Source organism: Ixodes scapularis, unplaced genomic scaffold (assembly GCF_016920785.2).
Source record: "Ixodes scapularis isolate PalLabHiFi unplaced genomic scaffold, ASM1692078v2 PGA_scaffold4__175_contigs__length_147842914, whole genome shotgun sequence".
In the NCBI taxonomy this organism is placed as follows: domain Eukaryota; kingdom Metazoa; phylum Arthropoda; class Arachnida; order Ixodida; family Ixodidae; genus Ixodes; species Ixodes scapularis.
Window position 1 is genome coordinate 141,485,194 of NW_024609879.1, and position 16,758 is coordinate 141,501,951.

A 16,758-nucleotide genomic window follows, 5' to 3' on the forward strand; every position below is an offset into this window, starting at 1 on the left:
TTGCAGGCTTGAGCTGATGAGGCCTCAAAACCGAAACTCACGTATCGTGACTGTGCACGCTACCCTGCTACCACCCAACTTTGTTGTCGCACCACTTTTGAAAAAGGTCGCTGTAAAGTTGCCAGTAAACACGCAAAGACGACACCGATACAATTATCTTGCAGAATATCAACTTATCTGGGAAAACCTGTGTCAGTATGAGATAAAAATAAACCTAAAAACGTTTTTTTTTTCGCCCGGAAAAAACAATTCTCAACTTTTAGGTCTGGCGACAATGCTAAACCATGCCCAACTACAAGAAGTATCAGAACGAATTGAGACTATTGTATCCAGACCACTGGGGACAGAACGGACATATGACGATTTAGTAAGAACTTTTAAAAGAGAGTTAGAGAAGTTAAAAATCGAACAAAGAGGAAGAAAGAGAAGGAAACACACACCGAAAAGCTGGTGGGACAGTGAAGTTAAGGCAACCATAGCAGGGCGACAAGAAACCTTAAGGGAACACAGCTGGACGAAGAAAAGGGGGAACACACTCGCTGGCGTAGTATCGAAACGGAATATGTTTCAGGAAAGACGAGGAGAGGCATCTACTCTTATCCCGGCCAAGATTGGTAGGGCCTGAGTGCAGTGGATGATGGAAAAAAAAAATCGAAATGATAGGACTGCAGGAGAAAAGATCTGTGAGCACATTAATGCGTAGTGAAGAAAAACGGAAGAGTTTCAGTGTTGATTGACCACACAAGACGGGATTAGTATTAGAGGGTGAGGAGGTTCACAAGGTCGTTATTTCCATGTCGTAATATACAGCGTGCTTTAAAAAAAAACAGCTTTTTGTCACAAAAATAAACAACGCATTACCGAATGCTTAATCTCCGCCCAAATGTAGTCCTAGCAGTTCAAATTAGATGCCAAAGTTTCAGGTTCAACCTTTATTCAGAAGCGGTGAGTGATTTTTTTTTTTTTTTTTCATGTAATGAAAAAATAGGGTTCGTTTTCTTTCGTTTTTGAGTAACGGCATGGCGCCCTCCAGCTCCAAATATTCGAAAGTTCCTTTGGCCGTAATTTTTCCACTGAATATTTTAGAAAATAGCATAACTTTCCAATGAGATAAGAGTTGGTCTTGTAACATTAGCATTTGTTTCGAAAAGCTAGCGACACATTTGAGCGGAAAATCAGCGTTCGAAGATGCGTACTTTATTTTTTTAAAAAAGATAAGTAATAATAATATCCTGTATTTTTTTTTTTTGGGTGGTACATACATACAATTATACATAAAATTATAAAAGCGAAAAAGGGACGTCGCTCACAAAATAATATGTCTTCTATGTCCATCTTTCTTTTTCATTAAGTACGCACCAACACCCTCAGCCGTCCGAATACACACAAGATGTTGTCGTCGGTGGCCTGCGCCGCATCTATTTCGTCGAAACACCGCTACATGGAAAATGACCAAAGACAGGCGAAAGAAAACAATGTCATGTATGTGCCATCTCATTGGAAGAGTACGGTAAACAATCATAGCCAAGTATTCCATTTACCTATACGTTCCTTATAGAGCAAAAATGCGTATAATATGTCGTATTGTTCTTACATGTGGTATTATAGGACATGTGGGATATTAATTTTTTCAGTAGGGCAAGCCTAAAAAAAATAAACAAGTTTGACTTAAGGTGAAACGGGCTTCTGATGAAAATGCTTTCTTAACAGTGTGCTTTGTCCGTCAGCAGCAGCTTTCTGCCAGCTGCATCGGGGAATATGCGAAACTTTCCAGTGAATATTTTCTTATCGCGCTACGCAAGGGGCAGTGCTTCTCCTGCTATGTATCGCTTCCTGAACTGTTTCATCTTTACGATGTCAGCAAATATCAAGCCAGGAGACCCGTTCAAAGCCTGCACGGTTACCATTTTTTACGTTGTCTGCCTAGCTACATTTCCTGAGAACGACGCTGGTAAGTAGGAAATATTCTAGTGTTAGAAGCTTATGACCTGGACGCTTTAGTCGCAGACTTGAGTTTCTTTTTTCTCTTGAATGCAATATTTTAGGCGGATTTTGTATTTGTTTGCTTCATGCCAAATGATTTTTAAGGGCGAAGCTCCTTAGGGTATAGCCTTGTCCATTCATCCGGCGTCCGTGCTCACATCGATTGCATTGCCTCCGGAATCGGCCCACTTAATAAAAAAATAAAAAAAAAGTACGTACGCCCGCACGGGGTCCGCTCAGGACCGCTTGCTTACGAGGCAGACGTCTTAGCCACGACGCTACACTCCAAATTTTTTTTGTCTTTATAACAGTTTTATTCACCAATGACATGTTCAGGCTACATATGCATTTGCTTAGCACATATCATTAGGAAGGTTTAGAGTTTTCACATAGTTTTTCACATTTCTTTACCCGCGGAGGTAGGTCATCTTGATCTGTGGAGGTAAAGCGTATTTGTGTTACAAATTCCACGAAGTATGCTTCAACTGGCCGTGGATTAAGGTCTGCGTTTCTAACTACCATCCTCGAGCACCAAATACTGTATAGACCAACTAGCATTATGAGGTCGTACAGCACAAGTTCATGAGAAGTAATTGGAAGAAAACGAATCGATTGTGACGTTATTTCTAAGTCCTTTTTCAATGTCCTCTGTAACACGTCCCAAAACAAAAGGGCGTCCCAACAAAAAAATAAATACATGCTCTATGGTGTCAGGTGTTTTACACAGTAGGCCGTTGGTGGTCCAAGGAACAAAAATACCTTTCTCGTGGAGCCATGCTTTCACTGGGAGGGTCGAGGTGTGAAGTTTAAAGAAGAAACCTTTTGCACGCGGCGGGATCGCCATTTTCTTAACACGACAAAGATACAATACGATACAAGGGCTCTGGGAAAAGGGTGTCATAAGGGGCATTGGACAGGCCCTTCCTATTTACAGATGACAAAAAGTCCCTAGAAAAGCGAACTGACAAAAAATTGTACGTATCGACAAGCTCCTTGAGAAACCCTCCTGTTTTGGATGGTTTCTCCCCGCAGCTTGAGACCAAAAAGTAGGCAAGTGCCACGTCAATTTTGTTTGAATGACAGTGCGCATAAATGGTTGTTCGATATCTCGTAGAAAAAAGAATCGTGACACAAGTTTTCGTACGAACAGGTGTGCAAGGCCCAGTCCCTCGAAAGGGATGCGACGGAAAAGGTTATCCCTTCTCATCGGCTCCCAGCTTGATTTCCAGATAAACATAGCACTGATTCTATGGACTTTTTGCATACTACTTCGAGCACATTGCAACACTTGAAGCAGATACATGAGCTTGGCGACAAGGAAGATGTTACAGGCCGTTGCCCTCGCCAAAATTGACAAGTCACGGTTCGGCCAGCGTGATACTTTCCGTTTCAGTTCGGCTGTTGCTTCGGACCAGTAAACACTAGGATTGTGCATATGCTGGGGTGGTACACCAAGGTATCTTGTAGGCGTCAAGCCCCATTTGATTCCTTCAAACTTCAATGGCTTTGTAGCCCATGAGCCGTGCCAAAAACCATAGCATTTTTCTAGATTTACAGCCGCACCGCTAAAGTCGCAAAAGTGTTTAACCAATGCGATAGCGTTGGTCACACTTTTTTTATCGCTGCAGAAAACTGCAACATCGTCGGCGTACGCCAATACCTTGACTTCGAGCGCGTTGAACAGAAAAACTTGTGCATTCGCGTTGTTCGCGAGGCTCAAACACAGAGGTTCCAAATAAGGTGCGAAAAACAATGGTGAGAGGGGGCAACCCTGTCGCACTGAAGACAGTACGGGAATGCTCTCAGTTACGTTGCGGTTTACTCTCAGTCGTGTAGAACAGTTCTGATATGCCATTCGCACTCCGTCATATAAAACGTGTCCAATATTAACATGTCGCAAATCGGCCCAGGGGAATTTATGGTGCACACGGTCGAATGCCTTCACGAGGTCAATCTGTAGCATGGCAATCTGATCTTCTCTATCGGTACGCAACAGTCTTGAATGCTTCTGGCTACGTAAATATTTGTTTGTATTGTTCTACCCTTTATACCACATGTTTGATGATCGCCTACCAATTGGCATATTGCATGCTGCAGCCTTCTATTGAGATTTTTTGCAAATATTTTATAATTATACATTGCAGAGGCTTATTGGCTTATAGCCCTCTACACGACGCAATTTGGCGATATCCTCAGATTTAGGAATTAAAACCGTGTGAGTTCTCATGAAAGACAGCGGCAATACTTTTCTTTTATAAGATTCTTTGATGAAAGCGAGCAAAATGGGACAGAGCCGACTTTTAAATTTTTTGTAAAAAGTTGAACAAAGTCCGTCAGGGCCTGGCGTTTTACCCCCGGGCAAGTCGCTTATTGCTCTTTTTACTTCTTCAACGCTGATGGGTTCCTCCAGCCATTCCCGCGTGTTGTCGTCTAGCCTCGGCATAAGAGACAAAAGGTTTTTCATTTCACAATCGTGCCTTCCTGAAGTCAGTGAAAATATCCGTTGGTAATGTCCTACAAACGCTTCCTCGATGTTTGTGCTATCCGCGGTGAGGGTGCCTTTCCTCTCGATTTCGGTTATTTCTTTGGACATTGCATATCTTTTTTCAGCTATCAAACCTTGCTTGGTAGGTTGATCGCCGCAAAGAAATTTTTGCGTTCTTGCGCGCACCACAGCGCCTTTATATCGCGCTTTGTGAAAGTGTTCGAGTTGTGCTTTAATACTTCCTGTCTTTTACTCCTCGACCAGGGTTAGTATGCATTCTGCTTCACTTAGGGCCTCTAAATTGTGCTCCAGTTTTCGCTCTTCTGCCCTGGCGTAAAACTTGAGCGTGCTCGATCTTTCGATTGCCGACATTTTAACCTCCTCTTTGAACCGCTCCCACCGTTCTAAGGGGCACATCCCGCTTTGCTCAACCAGTTTATCAAGGAGATCGTCCACTGCAGCTTCAAATGACTTGTCTTTAAGTAGGCCTGCGTTCAACTTCCACAATCGCCAGTTAAACTTTGACCTAGGGGTTTGCTTTTCTCCAACTGTAACATTTACGAGACAGTGGTCACTAAAGAACACAGGTTTTACGTGATAAGATCCAATGTTATTTACCATGTCGCTAGAAAAATAAATGCGGTCAAGGCGTGCGTGAGAGGATTTCTGAAAATGTGTGAACTGAATTTTTTTATACTTTTTGAAATGAAAAAAACATCTTCCAAATTATTCTCAGCGATTATTTCACTCAGGACATTCGCACTGGAATCACGTGCGTGAATGGAGTTCTGTCCCTTGTTTCACAAATGCAATTAAAGTCGCCTAGAAGTATAGTGGTCCGATCACATTTAATGTAATGTCAAATCCCTCTGAAGAATGCCTCCCGTTGACTAACTTTACAAGGGGCACAGATGTAGATTACTCTCTACTGCTCTTCCATCAAATTAAAGTCACACAAAATAAAACGCCCAAGGTCATCGGTCATGCCACTCACATCTGAAAGGGTGTGGTCGGTTTGCCTTGCTGCATACCCGACCCGGAGGAATAACACGGAGCCAACGGTTTCAACAACAAGAAACTACATTTAATTGGACATGGACAAGACGATTAACATTGCTACCGGTGCTGCCGGAGTCCAGGCAGCGACTCTCCGTGCGCCGCCTCTGATCTGCCTTATCAAGGCGGCACATCCGATGTGCGCGTGGCTGGCGTGACGTCGCCGCCACGCGGGAAAAGTTCGGCTTGAGCCTCGCAGTCGGGCAACTTGGCTTGGGAGCCGCCAGGGTGCCCACACTTCCCCCCCCCTCACGCTTCGTCCGGCATGTCGATGACGGAGACGTTGTGGCCGTCAGGGGTGGATGGGGTTGTTGGGCGGACTGACGTTGTAAGTCCGGCCGGCGCCTGCTGGACGAGCGCGGCGGCTGCTGACGAGCGCGGCGGCTGCTGACGAGCGCGGCGGCTGCTGACGAGCGCGGCGGCTGCTGACGAGCGCGGCGGCTGCTGACGAGCGCGGCGGCTGCTGACGAGCGCGGCGGCTGCTGACGAGCGCGGCGGCTGCTGACGAGCGCGGCGGCTGCTGACGAGCGCGGCGGCTGCTGACGAGCGCGGCGGCTGCTGACGAGCGCGGCGCCTGCTGACGAGCGCGGCGCCTGCTGACGAGCGCGGCGGCTGCTGACGAGCGCGGCGGCTGCTGACGAGCGCGGCGGCTGCTGACGAGCGCGGCGCCTGCTGACGAGCGCGGCGCCTGCTGACGAGCGCGGCGGCTGCTGACGAGCGCGGCGGCTGCTGACGAGCGCGGCGGCTGCTGACGAGCGCGGCGGCTGCTGACGAGCGCGGCGCCTGCTGACGAGCGCGGCGGCTGCTGACGAGCGCGGCGGCTGCTGACGAGCGCGGCGGCTGCTGACGAGCGCGGCGGCTGCTGACGAGCGCGGCGGCTGCTGACGAGCGCGGCGCCTGCTGACGAGCGCGGCGGCTGCTGACGAGCGCGGCGCCTGCTGGACGAGTGCGGCGGCTGCTGACGAGCGCGGCGCCTGCTGGACGAGCGCGGCGGCTGCTGACGAGCGCGGCGGCTGCTGACGAGCGCGGCGGCTGCTGACGAGCGCGGCGCCTGCTGGACGAGCGCGGCGGCTGCTGACGAGCGCGGCGCCTGCTGGACGAGCGCGGCGGCTGCTGACGAGCGCGGCGGCTGCTGACGAGCGCGGCGGCTGCTGACGAGCGCGGCGCCTGCTGGACGAGCGCGGCGGCTGCTGACGAGCGCGGCGGCTGCTGGACGAGCGCGGCGGCTGCTGACGAGCGCGGCGGCTGCTGACGAGCGCGGCGGCTGCTGGACGAGCGCGGCGGCTGCTGACGAGCGCGGCGGCTGCTGACGAGCGCGGCGGCTGCTGACGAGCGCGGCGGCTGCTGACGAGCGCGGCGGCTGCTGACGAGCGCGGCGGCTGCTGGACGAGCGCGGCGGCTGCTGACGAGCGCGGCGGCTGCTGGACGAGCGCGGCGGCTGCTGACGAGCGCGGCGGCTGCTGACGAGCGCGGCGGCTGCTGACGAGCGCGGCGGCTGCTGACGAGCGCGGCGGCTGCTGACGAGCGCGGCGGCTGCTGGACGAGCGCGGCGGCTGCTGACGAGCGCGGCGGCTGCTGGACGAGCGCGGCGGCTGCTGACGAGCGCGGCGGCTGCTGACGAGCGCGGCGGCTGCTGACGAGCGCGGCGGCTGCTGACGAGCGCGGCGGCTGCTGACGAGCGCGGCGCCTGCTGGACGAGCGCGGCGCCTGCTGGACGAGCGCGGCGGCTGCTGACGAGCGCGGCGGCTGCTGACGAGCGCGGCGGCTGCTGGACGAGCGCTGCGGCTGCTGACGAGCGCGGCGCCTGCTGGACGAGCGCGGCGGCTGCTGACGAGCGCGGCGGCTGCTGACGAGCGCGGCGCCTGCTGGACGAGCGCGGCGGCTGCTGACGAGCGCGGCGCCTGCTGGACGAGCACGGCGGCTGCTGACGAGCGCGGCGCCTGCTGGACGAGCGCGGCGGCTGCTGGACGAGCGCGGCGGCTGCTGACGAGCGCGGCGGCTGCTGACGAGCGCGGCGCCTGCTGGACGAGCGCGGCGCCTGCTGGACGAGCGCGGCGGCTGCTGACGAGCGCGGCGCCTGCTGGACGAGCGCGGCGCCTGCTGGACGAGCGCGGTGGCTGCTGACGAGCGCGGCGGCTGCTGACGAGCGCGGCGCCTGCTGGACGAGCGCGGCGCCTGCTGGACGAGCGCGGCGGCTGCTGACGAGCGCGGCGGCTGCTGGACGAGCGCGGCGGCTGCCGACGAGCGCGGCGGCTGCTGACGAGCGCGGCGCCTGCTGGACGAGCGCGGCGGCTGCTGACGAGCGCGGCGGCTGCTGACGAGCGCGGCGCCTGCTGGACGAGCGCGGCGGCTGCTGACGAGCGCGGCGGCTGCTGGACGAGCGCGGTGGCTGCTGACGAGCGCGGCGCCTGCTGGACGAGCGCGGCGGCTGCTGACGAGCGCGGCGCCTGCTGGACGAGCGCGGCGGCTGCTGACGAGCGCGGCGGCTGCTGACGAGCGCGGCGGCTGCTGACGAGCGCGGCGCCTGCTGGACGAGCGCGGCGGCTGCTGACGAGCGCGGCGGCTGCTGACGAGCGCGGCGCCTGCTGGACGAGCGCGGCGGCTGCTGACGAGCGCGGCGGCTGCTGGACGAGCGCGGCGGTTGCTGACGAGCGCGGCGCCTGCTGGACGAGCGCGGCGGCTGCTGACGAGCGCGGCGGCTGCTGGACGAGCGCGGCGGCTGCTGGACGAGCGCGGCGGCTGCTGGACGAGCGCGGCGGTTGCTGACGAGCGCGGCGCCTGCTGGACGAGCGCGGCGGCTGCTGACGAGCGCGGCGGCTGCTGGACGAGCGCGGCGGCTGCTGACGAGCGCGGCGGCTGCTGGACGAGCGCGGCGGCTGCTGACGAGCGCGGCGGCTGCTCACGAGCGCGGCGCCTGCTGGACGAGCGCGGCGGCTGCTGACGAGCGCGGCGGCTGCTCACGAGCGCGGCGCCTGCTGGACGAGCGCGGCGGCTGCTGACGAGCGCGGCGGCTGCTAACGAGCGCGGCGGCTGCTGACGAGCGCGGCGGCTGCTGACGAGCGCGGCGGCTGCTGACGAGCGCGGCGCCTGCTGGACGAGCGCGGCGGCTGCTGACGAGCGCGGCGGCTGCTGACGAGCGCGGCGGCTGCTGACGAGCGCGGCGGCTGCTGACGAGCGCGGCGGCTGCTGACGAGCGCGGCGCCTGCTGGACGAGCGCGGCGGCTGCTGGACGAGCGCGGCGGCTGCTGACGAGCGCGGCGGCTGCTCACGAGCGCGGCGCCTGCTGGACGAGCGCGGCGGCTGCTGACGAGCGCGGCGGCTGCTAACGAGCGCGGCGGCTGCTGACGAGCGCGGCGGCTGCTGACGAGCGCGGCGGCTGCTGACGAGCGCGGCGCCTGCTGGACGAGCGCGGCGGCTGCTGGACGAGCGCGGCGGCTGCTGACGAGCGCGGCGGCTGCTCACGAGCGCGGCGCCTGCTGGACGAGCGCGGCGGCTGCTGACGAGCGCGGCGGCTGCTCACGAGCGCGGCGCCTGCTGGACGAGCGCGGCGGCTGCTGACGAGCGCGGCGGCTGCTAACGAGCGCGGCGGCTGCTGACGAGCGCGGCGGCTGCTGACGAGCGCGGCGGCTGCTGACGAGCGCGGCGCCTGCTGGACGAGCGCGGCGGCTGCTGACGAGCGCGGCGCCTGCTGGACGAGCGCGGCGGCTGCTGACGAGCGCGGCGGCAGCTGACGAGCGCGGCGGCTGCTGACGAGCGCGGCGGCTGCTGACGAGCGCGGCGGCTGCTGACGAGCGCGGCGGCTGCTGACGAGCGCGGCGGCTGCTGACGAGCGCGGCGGCTGCTGACGAGCGCGGCGGCTGCTGAGGAGCGCGGCGGCTGCTGACGAGCGCGGCGCCTGCTGACGAGCGCGGCGGCTGCTGACGAGCGCGGTGGCTGCTGACGAGCGCGGCGGCTGCTGACGAGCGCGGCGGCTGCTGAGGAGCGCGGCGGCTGCTGACGAGCGCGGCGGCTGCTGACGAGCGCGGCGGCTGCTGACGAGCGCGGCGGCTGCTGACGAGCGCGGCGCCTGCTGGACGAGCGCGGCGGCTGCTGACGAGCGCGGCGCCTGCTGGACGAGCGCGGCGGCTGCTGACGAGCGCGGCGGCTGCTGACGAGCGCGGCGGCTGCTGACGAGCGCGGCGGCTGCTGACGAGCGCGGCGGCTGCTGACGAGCGCGGCGCCTGCTGGACGAGCGCGGCGGCTGCTGACGAGCGCTGCGGCTGCTGACGAGCGCGGCGCCTGCTGGACGAGCGCGGCGGCTGCTGACGAGCGCGGCGCCTGCTGGACGAGCGCGGCGGCTGCTGACGAGCGCGGCGGCTGCTGACGAGCGCGGCGGCTGCTGACGAGCGCGGCGGCTGCTGACGAGCGCGGCGGCTGCTGACGAGCGCGGCGGCTGCTGACGAGCGCGGCGCCTGCTGGACGAGCGCGGCGGCTGCTGACGAGCGCGGCGGCTGCTGACGAGCGCGGCGCCTGCTGGACGAGCCAGCAGGCGCCGGCAGGCGCCGCGCTGGCTCGTCCAGCATTTCATTACATGCTTTCGCCTGTAATGAAATCTCGGCCCAAGATCACAGGTACCACGAGTCCTGGCAGATAAAGATATCGCTGACGCCGCTTCTTTCTATTAAACCGAATCTGCAGCCTCACGGCTCCTCCAGCTGTTATCGCTGTACCAGAACCTAGCTGCAAACGGGTTTCGCACTCCCGGAGGCTTATCTTTTTTGCTTTGCAGAGTTCGAAAACGAAATCCTCTATGAGCGAGATAGCGGCCCCGGAATCCAAAAGTGCGGCAATGGGAAAATCGAGCAGTGAAATCGTCATGCGCGGTTCAATGATATTAGGCTCGGGCTGGATTCGACATACCGATGGAATCTGTGCCACGGCCTCACTGCTCCCAGGGACTGCAACGGCCGTCGGCGAGTGGCTGTCTGGTTTCAGCGTCGCCGGCCGTAGTAGTTTCCCTGGTTCTGGTTCCGGCCCTTTGCCGCCGTCTCGTGTCACCTCTTGTTTGTAGTGTCCAGAAGTCTTGGACACTGGTTTCGGTGATGGCCGGGCTGCTCGCAGTGGTAGCGGCAGTCCGACGACAGTTGCCTGCTTAGGTCACCCGCACCGAGGTGCCCGTCGGACCGCCTCCAGTGATCGGATAAGGAACCACTATGGGAGGGCCTCCACCAGGCTTGCGGCTGGCTGTTGTCAGGAGGGCTTGTTCCGTTGCGGCGGGGGTCAATGCTGCTGGGCTGCGGGTTTGCGACCGCACCGTGCCAGTTTTCGCCAGCACTTGCAGGAGCAGACTGATGAAGATGGTTCGCTTGGGTGGTGATCTCCGTTGGGCCCCAGCTTGCGATAGGGCACGGCCAACGACCTCCCACCTGTCGCGGCGACCCCCGCCCGAAACCCTCACGGGCCTCGCTGTGACCTCCGGGGACCTCTCGGGGAGAGTTAGGCGAGCATACGCTTATCCCGCACGGGAGTTCACCATGCATGCCACGCCAACTCTCCTGGTTGACGTGGTGGGGAAGGGAGGTCTCGTACGGACAGTCCACTTGCGTGGAGGCCTCGGGGCCCCGCCATGCGCATGCCGGCTCGAGCGCGTACTTGGCTGGTGGCGGCGGCACGTAGTTCCGCTCGACATGAAGAGCTTCCTCGATGAGGCGGGCGCCCCGGGCTAGCTCTTCAAGGGTCTCAAAGGTGCGGTTGATCAGGTAGCCATGGTACCTGGGGTGACACCGTCTTCTGACCCGAGCTACTCTGTCCGATTCCGGTAACTTCGGGTCCGCCCTCTTGAAAAGCTCTTGCATGACCCGAACGTACCGGACCAGACTTTCATCTGGGGGCTGCGTCCTGCAAGCATTCCTGCAAGCACAAAAAAAGAAACGCCCCCAAAAACCCAACACAAGCGCGCAAAACGATTGCCGCGGTCACAAAAACACAGTCAGAAACACGCCAATACAACAAACGTGGACGTGACGGAAGCACGAAACAACGATAGGAAAGACGGGGAATATAAAAAAGGCTTACCGAAAGAAGAAACCAAGCCCCGTGAAATTCCTGCGAGTGGGTAGCATACCACGGTTGGGCGCCATTGTGGTCGGTTTGCCTTGCTGCATACCCGACCCGGAGGAATAACACGGAGCCAACGGTTTCAACAACAAGAAACTACATTTAATTGGACATGGACAAGACAATTAACATTACTACCGGCGCTGCCGGAGTCCAGGGAGCGACTCTCCGTGCGCCGCCTCTGATCTGCCTTATCAAGGCGGCGCATCCGATGTGCGCGTGGCTGGCGTGACGTCGCCGCCACGCGGGAAAAGTTCGGCTTGAGCCTCGCAGTCGGGCAACGACCGGCCAGAGGACTAGATGAGATGGTGTTGTTCTTCCGGGATAGGTCTCTTTCACGACCTGCTTGGCAATTAGACACCAAAGTGTCGTCCTCTCGTGCAGGGTCTCCCTCACGACCAGTTGGACAACTTGACAAGGTGGTGTCATTCTTCCGTTCTAGGTGTTTTTGTCGTTTGTCTGTAACCTTTGGGTCACCGGTAGTGACTGGTTGTCGAATGTCGTCTTCGATTTTCTCAGCTTCTTCATCGATGAAGAACTCCGAGTTGTCTTCCCCAGGAGCAGGCAGCATCACGGTGGCATATGTTCGAACGCAGTCCTCTTGCTCGTGGCCATAACGATTGCACTTGTCGCAGAGGGGAACTCGGCGCCATCTGCGAATGTGGCCTGTCCTCTTGCATTGGAGGCAGAGTGGCGCTCTCCCTGGAACGACGACCAGGACCTTGCTGCCGAACATAACCAGCTGGTGCGGGAGGTGATCTTCTGCTGTGCGCTCCTTCAGGTTCATTTTAACAAATCTCGTTGTCGTCTGAACATTCTGGAATCCTTCCACCCTCCCCGTGTCCCGGGACACTTCGTTCACCTTCCCGTAAGTCTCCAGGGCCCTCCGTACCGCGTCGTCGCTAATGTGAATCGGTGTCCAGTGCAGTCGTAGTCGGACCTCGCATTCGTCAGGGTCGATGAGCAAACAGCGTTTTTCTTTCAGGACCAGTTCTTTTGCCGCAAGAAGCTTTCTCTTCGCAGTCAGAGAGTTAAACGTAGAGAGCCAAACATGGTTCATTTGTTACTAGCCAGCTCCAATCAAATCTTGTAGAACGCCATAGCGTTTCATATGTGTTCGAAAATCGTCTATCTTGTATGGGCGTCCGGAGGTATCACAATGCGCAAATAGAGAGTTCTAAACTTCGGTACCTGTGGGCAGGGACGGCAGAACCACTCGGTAAGAATCCTGAGACATTTCAGATGATGAACCACGGCCGTTGAAAGCCGTTGCAGACGCTCCTCGGGAGCTCATCAAACTTGCGACCGTTCCGAATGGTGGCACGCGCTTCTCCCACGCTACACTCCAACGTAGCATGTAGTCGCTCAACGTCTATACAGGAGAGGGTGCTGCGGTCATAATCGCGTTAAACTTTGCATGCATTGGCTCAACGCTCATAGAAGAGAGGGCGCTGCAGTCAAATGCTCAACTGCGTATATAACCACGATCCATACCACACATTCTCTTTCTGACTTGCATGGACCGTTGACTTAAGCGGTGGAGATGCGTTCACACGGGTTCTAGCGGATCCAAGCTGATCCGCTAGAAGAATCACTGGGTCTGCATTTCACCGACCGTAAAGCAGTAATAATGAAGTCGAAATGCAACCCGGAACTCAGCAATATTTATAAGCAATAAAAAAAATAATCAGCACCATCCGTACTACCTATTAACAATAAAATCAGTATCATCAGCACCACCTGAGCTTCGTCCCAATCAACATCATTCATCACGTGGAGATGCCGTCTCTTTTTTGTGTTCGTTTGTACAAGTGCGTGTGGAATATCCACTAGAAGTTATGAATCATTGTATATCTTGATAATGGTTATGTTGTTATTAAGACAATGGCAACTATAGTTTCGTCCAATCAAATTCAATATTTCAATTACTTTTGTTATTTTTGCTACTTTGCTCATTCATTCACGGCGTATTTGAGGAACTTGCCTTTAGTTGGTTTTTGATTTTGCGAAAGCTTCTCCATGTGCCCGACTTAATTTGAACCCGACGTTTTTACGGACACAGAGTTGTACAAAATTGTCAGCATTACGAAACTGTAGGTTCACAACGCCAGCCAATAAAATTATGCCATAATGAGAATGATGTCTGAAGAAAAAAAGCATACTTCAACACTTTACACATTTTTTCACATTAATCACAAGCGCACTCAACAGAAAAGAGAATTTGTCCACAAAATTATGAATTACTTTATGCGTGAACAAAGGCACCTCTGACATTTAAAGCGCGGAATCGTAGATCGGCTGAAATGAAGTAATGGTCATAAATATTGACCTATTTAAACTGCCGGGCGGAAGTAATGATATTTCTGGAGGCAATAACTTCCACCACGGAAACAAGCTCCGGCCTCGAGCAAAGGTGAGTGCTGAAGACTTGGACAGTATAATTTTAAGTGCTCAGATATAGACGCTTTAAACACGCGCCAGACTGAGCCGCCATATCCGACCTTCTCTGGTATTACCGAGATGCCTAGCCACTTAAGCGGCCGTTGACGAGTCTCCACAGGGCCTCTGCTGGGGAAGAGGACACACTAGCACTTAAAGTGGCCATAACCTGTCCTGCTGTGGCAACGGTGAAGTGAAGCGAACGGAATAAGAGGAAACAAAAATTGAAGGTCGGTTATGGCGGCGCCCATGCACAGCTGCTGCAAAGCGTCTATAGGTATCATGTGAAGCGTAATAGGCGGCTGGCTAGGGAAAACATTTAGTTGTGTATCCATAAGAAAAAGTGTTCATTGTCCCAAAATGTAATGCATATTAAAACCAGCGGGGCTCATGTGGTGGTTGCGTACCGGAAAGACAACTTGTTACCCTCTCACAAAAGGAGTGTTCCGTAAGGTTCGATTGCATATGATTTCAGAAGGGTTTTATGGTACATATCCTGTAACCTAACAGGACAAAAATATGCCACCCAATATAATGATACTTAAAAGAAACAAGGCTTGTTTCCTCGGCATCGTGTGCCATATTTAATTATAGTTCTCTTGACTGGATGAATCTTAAACCGTTATTGCATGATGTTAAATTCTTAAACTTATTAAGGTAGCCGTTGGGGCTAGTTGGCTCATAATCACCTAACCAAGCTAAAAAACAAACAAACAGAAGGACGAGGAAGTAGACAGACAAGAGCACACTCGCAACTGGTTTTTATTTGTGAAAACTAATCATATATATAGCTTTGAACAAACAAATATTCTCTCCTAAGTTCTGTGTAATCCCCGCAACAAGACGGTATACTCATTCACTGATAAGGAAAGGGAAGAATCACTTAGGCATTTTGCGCCCTTTGTCATGATTTCGAAGGCCTGACGCAGCTCTCTATGAACTCTATCCGAGTATTCATAGCCAGAAACATGGTGTCGCCGAATAATGGGGCATATGGGCAACGCCTGCAATGAGTGGCAAGGCCAAGATGTTCCGATGGGGTGGCCATCGTCACCGCGGCGTGCTCACGTGCACGATCTTTAGGGAGGTTTCGCAGACCGCGTTTCGCCCCTCCGCTAAGCCCTCCGCAACGAAGAAGCCGCTACTGCGCCTGCGCGCCGATAACCTTGACTGTAGAGTTCCGGGTATAGTAGAGATTGCGGAGAGCGTTGCGGGATTGCCAAAATGACCTACGGAAACTCCCTATTGAAGCACCTTCCCGTCTGGCTGATATAGGACGAGTCGCATGATGTTCGAATGTTGTAGGCAACACCCGTAGTACACTCCGTGTGTCTTGTGTGGTGCCCGAAATCACAGGGATCTTTCGATACAATGGGATTGTTGATCCTACTGCACGGAGTGTACTACGAGTGTTGTCTGCAAAATTCCAACATCACACGGCTCGTCGTATATCGGCGAGACGGGAAGGTGCTTCAATGATCGTGCACGTGAACACGCCGCGACGACGAAGGCCACTTCATCGGGACATCTTGCCACTAACTGCAGTCGTTGCCGATGTGCCCCGTCCTTTGGCGACACCAGGTTTCTGGCTAGACACTCGGATAGTGTTTCTAGAGAGCTGCATGAGGCCTTCTAAATCCAGGCAAAGGACGAAGAATGCATAAGTGGCGCGTCTCTTTCCTTATCGGTGAATGAGTATTCCTTCTTGTTGGGGGGGTTACACAGAACTTACGAAACAATATTTGTTTGTTCAAGGCTATATTAATTATTTGTTTTCACAAATGAAAACCAGTTGCGAGTGGGCTCTTCTCTGTCTAGTTCCTCGTCCTTGTGTTCTTTTCGCGCTTTTTTAGGTGATCTTAAACTTACCTCCAAAAAGATGAGAATAATTACATAGTCCTAAACCGTGTTCCAGAATCGGAGATGAAACTGGGAATTCACTTTGTATTGGACCAAGAATTTGTTGAGCGCCGGAGTAAAGTTCCTAATACTATCCACACGACAACCTACCTAACAGCCGTACTGAATAACGTGAGTACTCGAAACAAAACAAAACAAAACAAAAAAAAAATGGAATTCGTATTATCAATGCTTGTAGCTCGAACAAATGTTAAAACGCATTCCAGAAACAGCTTAAAATGTATAGGCCTAAACAAAATAAAATAAACCATTCTATTTTTTATGCACGATAATTGTAATCTACCACAAGGGTGCCGTTTGTAAAGGAAGCCAAGGGCTCGTCAAGCTGTTACGAGACAGCTTTTTTCCTTGGTCTCCTCCAACGACACCACATTGATGGTAATAAAAGGTGGTGGTGGTGGTGGAAAACCTCTTTATTGGTCCTGCGAAAACCCCTACCCCTCCGTCACCCCTTCACCAACACACCTACGCACAGTCTGCCGTTGAAGCAAGCGCCGGGTTCGCTGGACGAACCCGGCGCTTGCTCATATCATAATAAAAGGTATTATGATTAAATTGTACCTATTTTTAAATATTAAAGGAAAATATATCTACTAAAAAAGCTTCATAGAACTGGTGGACCTCGAGAATTGTATTATTCCCCTATATAACAAAAATATGTTGTTTGTCATTAGGATGCATGATGGAGTACACATCAAATGGTGGCAAGGAAAAAATCACGACTTTGGTACCATTCCTCGTTTTGTTCGATCAAAAACTAGAACTGCCCATAGAAGTGC